Below are 12133 nucleotides of genomic sequence, written 5' to 3'. Positions count from 1 at the left end.
CCCCCCCAGGCCTGGCCTGGGATCCCTAGTGATCACAGCTCGAATGGTGTCAGAAAGCCCTCCTTGAGGCAGGCGCAGGCGAGGCTGATGTCTCCTGCTCCTCAGCTTTCAAGGGTCCCCTCCCTGGCGCTCGCTGATGGGACTTGCCCTGCCTCGTGGCCTGGACCTGAACCCTCGCCTGCCTTGTAAGCCTTCTGTTTCTAACGTCCTGTTCTTTGGGCCCTCCACCTGGGGTACCCTGAGTCCCACGCCATGAGTCTACCTGCCACCCAGGCAGATATGTTGCCTTTCAGATTGATGAAAAGCCTCGGAATGAGAGAAACCTTCGTGCTCCCACCAGGGCAGCCCCAACCTTCGGCGCCCCAGCACCCTGAAAATTTGGAGGTGGATGCCTGGCCAAAACCCCTCCCTCACCTCTGCTCCAGGAAAGCTCCCTTGCGCCGGGGTCCCTGGGTGGGCTGCCTTGTCTTGGAGCATTTTCTAGGTGGCTGTAGACCCCGAGCATGACAGGGCCCTCGGCCATGGGGGCAGGGTAGTCTGAAGGTCCTCCCAATGTTGGACAATCTCAGGAGCTTTCTGCCCATAACTGTATCAATTTTGGAGAGGAAGAAACCTTCCCACCCTTCTACACCACCCCATCATCGGCATTCCCCCAGCCATAAACCCCAATTGTGCCCCACTGCAGGACTTATTCAGCTCCAAGGGGAGCCCGCATCTGTGCAAGCTGATCATAGCTGCCATTCCCCAGGGCCATAACCCTATTCTTAAGTTACGTTTTCTGGCTTCCTTCTAAAGGGTCCTGTCCCCCATGCCCTCTGGCATTTGAACCATGGAGTCATACCTTGGGAATCAGCCTTGCACCCAGCAAGAAACCACTCCATTTGGAACTGCACAGAACCATCAGAGCTGAAGAAATCAGTGTGTCCCCATGAGTACTCCACCACGTTCTGCAGCCCCCCGGAGCCTGATATGCTGCCTGACCCCCATCCTCAACTCAGCTTCTCAGGGAATCCACCTCTGTACCAGCAGTTTGGGCCTGCCACACCCCTATCTCAGCTCTCCTCAGGGACCCCTTTCAGGTCTAAGCAGACCTGGAACTCCCCTGCCTGCCGAAAAGCTCTGGGATCCCCTCTCCTTCTTCTCAATTGACACAGGCCCAAGGCTTTCATGAGAAAGGGGGAAGGCAACCTCCTGAATGCTTAACACCTCCTTTCCTCTTCTGCCTTATTTCTCTCCACTTACCTTTGTACCTGGGCAAACTGGAAGGAACATATCCACGGAACATGGAAAGGCTCTGACATCTGAATCTTTCCTGGCAACTTTCTGTGGGCTCCTTATGCAAACAGAAACTAGTGTATCCTACCACAGTGTATTTGAAAATGATTATCGACAGAACAGGAGAGCGAAAATCCCTCCATTTTTACCTCACTCATCATGAAGTAGAACATGGTCTTCTTCTTTCCTTCCTTGACTTCATTCCAATTTGTTTCCATTCAGTGTCCATTCCTGCGCTTCAGCAGTAGGAATTCGTGATTCCTCACTTGCATAGAACACCCATAATTCCTCACAATGAGTGCCTTCCCTAATAGCCATCACCCATTGAACCCTCCCCCCACACCCCTGCTCTCTAGCTACCCTTGGTTGGTGTTTTAAGTTTGAGTCTTTTTCGTCATTGACCTATCTTTCTCCCCTCACTATGTTCATGTTTTCTTTCTGTAATTCCATAGAAGTCAAAGTATAGGCTATTGGTCATTTCTTACTGATTTTGCTTAGCTACACTCTAGATCCATCCACATCCTTGCAAATGGTAAGATACCATTCTTTCTGAACCTGGCTCCTATTCCATTAAGAATATGTGGGAGATTAGATATCTACATTTATATGTATATAAATGGGGAAGCAGATCTGAGAAAAGGCGACAGAGAAGGGGCTCATGCGGGTGTTCCTCAATGAAATACATCACTTCACTCTGGTAAGAAATGGATGAAGGAATTCAGACGATTTTGTTATTTATCAGAGAGAGAGAAAGAGAGAGTGAGAGAGCATGAGAGGAGAGAGGTCAGTGGGAGAAGCAGATTCCCTGCCAAGCAGGTAGCCCAATGGGGGACTCTATCCCAGGACTCCAGGATCATGACCTGAGCTGAAGGCAGTTGCCCAACCAACTGAGCCACCCAGGCTCCCTAAAATAAAGTCTTGCCATGTTTATACATGCATACAAGTGACCAATTAAACTTTCTGGATGTTTCCTGAAAAAAAAAAAAAATGCCCTCAGAGCCAGCATGTTGCACAGAATCCTCCTCTGGTGTGTTTCCCATGGCAGGTCACCACTGCCTCCTGTGGTTACAAGCAGCATTGCCACCCCTACCATGGTCTCTCGCACCACAGCTCACCACACCCTCCAGTGGTGTGAATCGGCACTGCCGAGCCTTCCACAGACTCATAATGCAGCTCCCAAACCCTCCACAGGTCTAAAGCCACACTGGCACAGTCCCTCCAGATTGGGACCTCTAGGCCACACCCCACGAGTCCGCCTGCCACCAGGAGGAAGCTGTGACATTCGAAGCTATGTAGAAACCTAGGAATGGTACAACCCTCATGCCTCTCTGAGGACACCCCCAACCTCAACGCCCCCCCGTCACAAACTCACATCCTGACGTGCTTCCTGACCTCTGTGCTCAATTCAGCCCCCAGGATTCTCACCTCAGCACCTGGATACCCCTAAGCCCTAACTCAAACCCTAGTTTGTGTTTTCAGGCTTCTGCACCCAAAGATATGGCCAACAAGCCCTCCAGTATGGGAACCTCTTGGCCACACCTAAGGACTCCACCTGCCATCCAGGAGGAAGCCCTATGGTTCAGAACTGCCCAGAACCCTCAGACCACGAGAGACCCGCCATGCATTCCTGAGGCCACCTTCACTGCAGATGGCCCAAACAACAACAAAACCCAGACCTTGCCGCTTGACCCCCATTCTTGACTCAGCCTGTAAGGGAAACCACCTCAGCACCAGCAGATTTGTTCTGCCATGCCCCTAGGCCCTAACCTTATCCCCTACCATCAGCGACACACTGGGCCTAGAACCAGGAGGCTGATGTGTGGCCACCACCCACACGTCAACTCTTCCCTCAGAAACTTCCCCTGTGCTGGGGCCCTCTGGGGAGCCATGTGGTCACGGCCCATTTCCCAGAGGGTGTCAACACACATCAAGTGAAAAAGGGGTCTAGAACACGGCTGGCAGTGTGGCCCGAATTGCCTCTCAATACGGGCCAATTTGAATGAGCTTTCTGTGAAAATTCATTTTAATATGGGCAGAAAGCTCGTGAGAATTGGCCCAAAATCCCCCGGGAAACTCGCTTCATGTGTGGCATGTCTGCAGGGCCACACCCCGGGCCTGGCCCTGGATCGCGAGTTGTCACGGTTTGAACCCTGACAGAAAGCCCTCTGTGAGTAAGATGCAGGCGAGGCCAACACCTCCTGCTACTCACCCTCTGGGGGAATCCTCCCTTGCACTGGCAGATGGGGCCTGCCTTGCCCCTAGTACCGGGCCCTAACCCTCGCCTGGTATCTCAGTCTAACTTTTTCAGGGTTCTGTCCCTCGAGCCCTGCAATTGGGGAGCCCTGAGTCCCGTGCCACGAGACCACCTGTCACCCAGGTGGAAACGGTGCCTTTCAGAGCTTCGGAAAAGCCTCAGAGTGAGAGAAACCTTCGTGCCCCCACCGAGGCCAGCCCCAAACTTTCCGTGCCTCAGTGGGCAGAACAGTTGGAAGCTGACGACCAGCCATAACCCCTCCCTCAACTCTTTTCTGGGAACGCTCCCCTGCGCTGGGGCCCCTGGGTGGGCCGTGTCATCTTGGAGCATTTTCCGGTTAGCCACATGTCCCAAGTGAGAAAGCGCTCTAGGCCACGGGGGACAGGGTGGTCTGAAGGGCTGCCCAATGCCAGCCAATTCTCACGAGTGTTCTGCCCAAATCGATCCCAATTTGGACAGAACGCTCGTGAGAACTGGCCAGAAAACACCCAGCGAAATTGCTTCAGGAGCCGCATGTCCGCAGGGCCGCCCCCTGGGCCTGGCCTGGGATCCTGAGTTGTCGCGGCTTGAACCCTGCCAGAAAGCTCTGCTTGAGTCAGGTGCAGGCAAGGCCAATGCCTCCTGCTACTCAGCTTCCAGGGGTAGCCTCCCTGGCGCTGGCAGATGGGGCCTGCCATGCCCCTAGGCCCAAGTCCTCACCCTCACCTGGTTTTTCAGTCTTCCTTTTCCAGGGTCCTGTCCCTCAAGCCCTCCAATTTGGGAATTCTGAGTCACACACCTAGATTCCACCTGCCGCCCAGGCAGAGACGGTGCCTTTTAGGCCACTGAAAACCCTCAGAGCGAGAGGAACCTTCATGCAACCACTGAGGCCATCCCCAATCTTTGGCGCCACAGCGGGCGAAAAGTTGGAGGCTGATGCCCTGCCGCAATCCACCCCCCAACTCTGCTCTGGGAATCTCCCTTGCATCGCGGGTCCCCAGGTGGGCCGCTTCACGCCAACACTTTTTCCAGATGTCTGTGACGTGCACAGAGGGAGAAAGCGCTTTTGGCCATGGGGGGCAGTGCTGTCCGAAGGGCTGCACTACGCTGGCTAATTCTCGAGAGCTTTCTGCCCAAAACAATATTGATTTGGGCAGAAAGCTTGTGAGAATTGGCCAGATACCCTTTGCTAACTTCCTCTGGCTGCACAGGCCTTCCAGAGAACCACCTGGGCCTGGCCAGAGGTCCCAAATGGCTGTGGTCTGATTCCTGCAAGAAAGTGCTCTAAAAGCCAGGCGCATGCGTGGCCACACCCTCTAGTCAGCCCCTTGGGGAGCTTGCCTCAACACTGACAGATTGGGCCTGCCATGCCCATATCCCCTGATCCTAACTTTATGTTGGGTTTCAGGCTTTCATCCCCAGAGGACTGACCCTGAATCCCACCAGATTGGCAATCCCAGAGCTACAACTCAAAACACTGTCTGCCCCCAATGGAAACCATGAAATTTGGAGCTGTGCAATATAGAAAGCTTTTGCACAGCAAAGGAAACAGTCAACAAATCAAAAAAAAAAAAAAAAAAAAAAACCAGAATGCGAGAAGATATTTGAAATTACATATCAGATAAAGGGCTAGTAACCAAAATCTAGGAAGGACTTACCAAACTCAACACACACTGAACAAATAATCCAATCGAGACATATTCTAAATACATAAACAGACATTACTTCAAAGAAGACATCCAAATGGCCAGCGGATGTATAAAAACTGTTCGACTTCCTTTGACATTAGGAAAATACAAATCAAAACCATGAGATACCATACCTTACACCAGTCAGAATGGCTAAAATGAACAAGTCAGGAAATGACGTGTTGGTGAGGATGTGGAAAAAAGGGGAACACTTTTATACTGTTGGTGGGAATGCAAGTTGGTGAAGTCACCTGGAAAACAGTGTGGAGGTTCCTCAAGAAGTTGAAAATAGAGCTACCCTACAACCCTGCAACTGCACTACTGGGTATTTACCCCAAAGATACAAAGGTAGTGGTCTGAAGGGGCAGCTGCACCCCAATTTCTATAGCAGCAATGACCACAAGAGCCAAAGTATGCAAAGATCCCAGATGTCCATCAACAGATGAATGGATAGGACAATGAATTGAATATGAGATGGGCATCAAAAAGTGAAATCTTAACATTTGCAATGGCATGGATATAATGAGAGGTTATTATGCTAAGCAAAATCATTATCCTTCTCTGATTGACTTATTTCATGTATGATAGGCAGAATTTAAGAAATAAGACAAAGGATCATGGGGGAAGAGAGGGAAAAAGGAAGCAAGATGAAACAAGAGAGGGAGACAAAGCATAAGAGACACAAACTCAGGAAACAAACTGAGGATTTCTGAAGGTGGGGCAAGGGCGGGTGGATGAATGGGGTGGCTGAGTGATGGGCATCGGGGAGGGTATGTGCTGTGGTGAACACTGTGTGTTATGTAAAACAGAAGTATCTCAAACCTGTACCCTTGAAACAAATAACACACTATATGATCATAATAAAAAAGTCAAAGAAAAACATTTAGTATATAAATGTATACTAAGAAAAGGTAAATAAAATAAAATAATGTCACTGATGATAAAGCAAGCAAGCAAACAAGCAACTAAGCAACCTGGAGTCACCACACTCCAATTTCAAGCTAGATTACAAAGTTGTTGTCATCAAAACAGCATGCTACTGGCATAAAAACAGACACACAGGTCAATGGAACACAACAGAAAGCTCAGAAACATAATCATAGTACTTTTTGCAAAGTTCATTCATTCATATATTTAAGGTTTATTTAAACTTAGCTCTGATGGAATTATTAACTCTGAGTGGGAATTAATAATACTGATGTCCTGTTCCAACAGTTGCTTCCAATAAATGCATTTATTTAAACATGCTGTTTTATATAAATATATATTATAAAATAAAGATGATTCAGAATCCACCCTTTGAGGAAAAATTAAGTTCACTTTAATAAACCTACCACAGAAAAGGAAATATAGATATCCATCATCACAACTGAGAACATCACAAAAGAAGACAGTCAGCCACAAACTGGTGTCTGATGGAAGAATACAATACTACTTAAGTAGTTCTGCTCAAATGTTCAACCTGTTGAAAGCTATAGATTCAGGAACTCATTTACAAAAACACGGATGTCAGAGAAAAGTCCTAAGAAAGCATATGAAGACATCATCAATGAAGACCACACTGCATATATTCTGACAGGAAAAATATTTTCCCAAAATATTAATTGTAAGACCAGAAAGAAGGCAAGAAGGCAAGAAGGGAAGTAGGGAAGGAAAGCAAAGCAAAGCAAGGAAAGGAAAGGAAGAAAAGAAAAGAAAAGAAAAGAAAAGAAAAGAAAAGAAAAGAAAAGAAAAGAAAAGAAAAGAAAAGAAAAGAAAAGGAAAGAAAAGAAAGAACTTCAGAAGCCAACACACACATGTATGGTCTTAACCTATGAAACAGCAGCAGAAAATATACAGTGGGGAAAGGACTGTCTCTTCGGTGAACATCACTAGGAGAACTGGACACTAATTGACAGACGAAGGTGACTGGATCACTTTCTTACACCACACATACAAATTATGAATGGATGAATGACTTGAATATAAGAACTGAATCCATAAACTTCTAAGAAAAAAACACAGATACTAAATTTCTCATTATTGGTTTGGTGAAGAGTCTTTTACATCAGACACCAAAAGCAAAGGCAACAAAAGCAAAAATAAACAAGTGGATGGACATCAAACTGAAATTTCTGCATGACAAAAGAAACCATCAAACCCTTAAAAGGCAACCTCCACAATGAGAAAAGATACCTACACATCGTATGTGTGAAGAGGCTAATATCCAAAATACACAAGACACTCCTTCAAATCCAAACAAAAACTGAATAAAAACTGAGGAGGATATGTGAATAGATATTTCCAAAGGTGGTATACAGGTGGCCAACAGACACAGAAAAAGTTCAACATCACTAACTGTTTTCAGGGAAATAGAAGTCAAAACTGCCATCAATTATCACCTCACATGGTCGGAACGGCCATCATACGAGAGAGAGAAACCCGGTGCATTAAAGGTGTGTAGACAAGGGGACCTTGTGCATTGTTGGTGGGAATAGAAATGGGTGCAGCCACTGTGACAAACACTATGGAGGTTCTGAAAAAAAAAATAATACAGCTACAGCATGACACAGTAACCACTCTACTGAGTATTTCTTTGGAGAACATAAAAACACTCCCTCCAAAAGAGAGAGGCATTACCATATTCACAGCAGATTATTTACAATAACCATACATGGAAACATTGACCTTTGGAGCCTTATGCTAAGTAATGCAGACATGGAAAGACAAACACCAGAGCCTGTCATGGACATTCCACACGGAAAAATATACTGAATGCATAGATAATGAGAATAGATTGGTGGTTGCCAGCTTCGAGGTTGGTGGGGGGAAATGGGTGAAGGTAGTCAAAGGTGCCATGTTTGAGTGATAAAATCCGCAAGTCATGGAATGTCTTGTGCAGAATGGAGACGAAAGCTAACCCTGAAGGATGGGATACAGGCTCCCCTGCTACTTGAAAGTACAGTGTTCCTAGGAAACCTTTCACAGAAGAAATGGTGAAAATGGAAAAAAGAATGACCATTCATTTCTACAGAAAAATGAGTGAGTATGCCCAGACACCAAAAGTTCCTTCTCTTTGGCTCTCCTTAGGCCTCAGGACACAGCATCCTAATGGATGCCCAAAATAAATGGAGAGAAAACACAGCAGATACTCACAGACACAATTCAAAGTGTCGGTGGCTGGACGCAGAGAACAGTGCCCAGGAAGGGGCTGGTTGGGGTTCACGCTGCCTCTGTAGTGGTTCCCCACAAAACAGAAGCTGAACGTGATGCCACTTCTTGACTTTTTTCATAAGAGGGAAATTCTCTTCAGGTTTCTTCCTGCTACTGGATCTGGGTAATAACTGATCTTTTCAAAAAGCCAAGTGTCTTACCATGAACTTTGAGAAAAGTGGGGGAGACTTGTACTTGAAAGTTGCTGAGGGGGTAGATGTTCAGAGTTCTCCTGGACACAAACATGAGCAGGTCCACTGTGAAAGGCACCTTCCTCAGCAGGTGGAACACAGACTACCTCCTACCCCCCAGAAACCTCCTTCATCTCGCTCAGGACAACCCACAGGAGCTGGGAGTTACCTCAATTCCTCCTTTCTTGGAGTCCCAATATCGAACCTATCAGCAAACCCTGTGAACTCCATCCTCAATAGGTACCCAGAATAGCACTAACCTCTCCTTCCAAGGCCACCCGTCTGGTCCAAACTGGAGCCCATCTTTTGCCTGAATTCTTGGAAAATCTTCATCATTGACCTCCCTTGCCCATCCTCAATGCTCTGTCATCTGTTCTCAACACTGTTGCCAGGATGGCCCAGTGAAACAGGGTCCCATAGGGTCTGGCCCTGAAATGGCTTTCTGCCACCCTACTGTCACCTCCCTGAGGTCATGTCTCAAGCCATCTCCTGTGGCCACAGGGCCTTGTTGCTGCTCCTGGACATGCCTGGTATGCTCCTACCCCAAGGGCTTTGCATTTGCTTTCCCTTCCTTTTATAAGGCTTTTCATATGAGATCACACACCTTCTTTTTAACTTGACTCAAACATCACCTTCCTAGCGAGGTCCCACCTGGACCCTATATGAATAGCAAGCACCACTGTCACCTCCCCTTCAGTACCCCAGCCCTGTCTCCTGCTTTATATTTCCAGAGCAGTTATCACAGTCACCAGCCCATCTCAGCAAGGGGGAAACAGAGGCCTACTCAGATTGTCTCACCACAGATTCCCTCTGATTTCCTAGTCCAGAGACCTGGTGGAAAAGATGACCAGAGCTCTTGCACAGCCAGGATTCCCAGGACAATGGGTCCCCTTGCAGCACCCTGAAGACCATCATGAAAATGAGCCATAAGAGGAATGCATTTGCACATGAAACTTGAAACCAGACACCTTCCTCAATTCCAGGTGAGCACACACACTTCCTCTCCTTTCCTGATGTGCTCATCTGAGAAAGCTGAGCAGAGAAGCATCCCAGGGTCCAAATCTCCTTCTGACCACGGCCCTGGGAAACAGACATCTCTCCTCCCTGTACCAGCCACCTGTGATTGACATCTAGCATCCTTCTGTGTTGGGGAAGAATGGTGCACCTGTCCATCTTTCCTGGGATGTCATCACAAACCAGGCATTGCTGCACAGTTTTCAGGAAGGAACATGAAGCAGCAGCAGCAGCAGCAGCAGCAGCAGCAGCAATAGGCCTCCTTGGTTCAGTCTCAGTCTGGCACATAAGGTCCCATGTGGAATGAGAGCTTCAGTGAGACCGGTGTTATGTGGCCTTGAAACCTAATGGCAGGAGCTGGGATTTCAGTTCCAAATGAAAACTGGACTCTTCCACACAACACAGGAAAGTGGAGAATTTCTCAGGGGTGTGGCTCTGGAAGAAGAGCTTCTGCTGGCTGAATTCACAGACACCAGGCAGAGGACACCTGTGGTGCCTTATCTGAGAAAGCAAGGGGCATACTGGACAAGAATCCAGAATGCTGTCTGTGGGCTGCTTCCCACCAAGCACCCTGCTGAGACTAGGGTTTGAGAATCCAACAGGAAACAAGTTTCCTATCACATCTGCAGCAGGAGGGCTGGCTGGGGAGCAAAGCCCTGTCCCTGGAGTAAGCTGGCTTGTGCATCAAGAATGATGGCCCACTGCCACAGCCTCACAGTCTCCCAGCTCTGATCTGACTCCACTGCCAGGCTCACACCTGCTGACATGGTGACTCCTAAGACCCAGAAACTGCTTTCCACCCCAACCTGATGCTACTCACAGAGAAGCCAACTCTAGTCTCAGAAAGGTGTTCATCATTAGCTCTGGAATTCCCTGGGTTTGTCTACACTGGCCCACCCAGGTGTCCCTTCCAGATAATTCCTCTCATCCCCTCAGGTTTCAAGCCACCTTAAAGCTGCCCTTCAAAAGGCAGGAACTGGTCCAATGAGGCAGACCAGCCGGGTCTCTGTGTGTGGGAAATTCAGACTACATCCTCCCTGAACACCAATGCTTCCAAGTCCAGGCTTCAAACCCTCATTCACTGGGCATGGAAAACCATGTCAGCATGAACACTGCTCTTTCAAATCTCTTGTCTTCCATTCCTTTAAATCAGAAACCAAGCTCCAGTCACCACTCTATTTTTCCCTTCAGAGAAGTAGAGAAAAGGATAGAATAAAGCACTCCGTGTGCACAGCACATTTCTATCGAAATAGAATTCCTTGTTCTTTCTCATACAGGCAGTCCTACGTTGTGCATACTAATGAGATGCACCACAAGTTCAGTCCTCACATATATATTTGACCTTGTGTTTTTCCTTTTGATATTTGGATCTTGAAGTCAATGTCTATATTACTTTTTTAAAATAACAAGAGTAATAATGACATGGTCACATAAAGGTCTGGATCTCCTTAACCAGACAACATGGCTCTGGTTCAGATAAGGATGAAGATGCAACCTCTTGCCAGGAAGCAAAGCCCACACCCTCAGGGATCCTGACACGCTTCATGGGTGATGGGTTCCTCTGCTCCATGGAGTTGTCTGAGTGCAAAGGATGCAGGCGCCCTCTAGGATTCATTCTGTTTTCTTCATAAATTCCCCAGTTAAAGTCACAAGGGACTCACAGGGTCAGGTTTCAGAGCCCAGGATGTGCCACCAAGTAAGCAGCCACACACACACACACACACACACACACACATACACACACACACACTGCCTCCCAGTCCCCCTCCAGGGAAGGCTAACAGCGGCTTTCGTTCCATTGGGAGCACAATGAGCCACTCCCCAGGCTCCTAACAACCTACACTCTTCCTCCACTTCTCCCCTCATAAAGGGCACTGTACCCCATTACAGCTCTGAGGCTGTGCTTTACTTTACAAAACAATTCTTTTTAAAAAGATTTTATTTATTTATTTGACAGAGAAAGACACATCAAGGGTGGGAACACAAGCAGGGGAAGTGAGAGAGGAAGAAGTAGGCTTCCTGCTGAGCAGGCAGCCCAATGCATGGCTTGATCCCAGGACCCTGGGACCATGACCTGAGGTGAAGGCAGATGCTGAATGACTGAGCCACCCAGGTGCCCCTCAAACATAATTTCTAGTATCAGAAAGTGATTCACAGGAGAGAAAAACATAAACCCCCACAAAGGATTCTTTGACTATTTCAGAAGACTGTTTTCCCATTCTTTTTTTTTTTTTTTTAAAGATTACCTATTTATTTGACAGACAGAAATCACAAGTAGGCAGAGAGGCAGACAGAGAGAGAGGAGGAAGCAGGCTCCCTGCCAAGCAGAGAGCCCGATGCGGGACTCGATCCCAGGACCCTGGGATCATGACCTGAGCCAAAGGCAGAGGCTCAACCCCCTGAGCCACCCAGGTGCCCCTCCCATTATTTAATGAAATCAGGAAAGAAAAACACACAGACTGTCCTTCCACTAACAGATCTGATTCACTTCAGTGATTGAATAAAGAATAAGAAATAAAAGGGCAACATATGTTCTGAAG

Source organism: Enhydra lutris, unplaced genomic scaffold, assembly GCF_002288905.1.
Source record: "Enhydra lutris kenyoni isolate GAN:26980312 unplaced genomic scaffold, ASM228890v2 scaffoldscaffold274, whole genome shotgun sequence".
Lineage (NCBI taxonomy): Eukaryota > Metazoa > Chordata > Mammalia > Carnivora > Mustelidae > Enhydra > Enhydra lutris.
The sequence above is the reverse complement of the archived record's forward strand: the minus strand, read 5'-3'. Positions refer to the sequence as shown.